This window comes from Corylus avellana, chromosome ca7 (assembly GCF_901000735.1).
Source record: "Corylus avellana chromosome ca7, CavTom2PMs-1.0".
In the NCBI taxonomy this organism is placed as follows: domain Eukaryota; kingdom Viridiplantae; phylum Streptophyta; class Magnoliopsida; order Fagales; family Betulaceae; genus Corylus; species Corylus avellana.
This window is the reverse complement of record NC_081547.1, coordinates 21,551,802-21,552,164: the sequence shown is the minus strand read 5'-3', so window position 1 is coordinate 21,552,164 and position 363 is coordinate 21,551,802.

Below are 363 nucleotides of genomic sequence, written 5' to 3'. Positions count from 1 at the left end.
ATATATATATATATATATATATATGAGACAATTGCATGCTACCAATTAGTTCATAGAATTCTGGAAAAGTAATGTTGATGTTACCAAAGTTTTGTAGGACAATACTAGAGAAGAAACTGTTTTCAATATATATATATATAATCCCTCGAGAAGAAGGCATCTGGATGTGAATAGGTGAGGAGACCCATGGCAGCCTGTCCTTTGACATTGCAGGGCATTTTTGTTTTGAAATTTTCCATGTGAAGGTGATGGTCATCCCAACCGTACCAACTCCAATTGCATGCATTGGTTGAAACGAGCTGAAAATTTCAACTGAGATGAACAACTCCCATCCAGGCTCCAGCTTTGGTACGGTTGGGATGA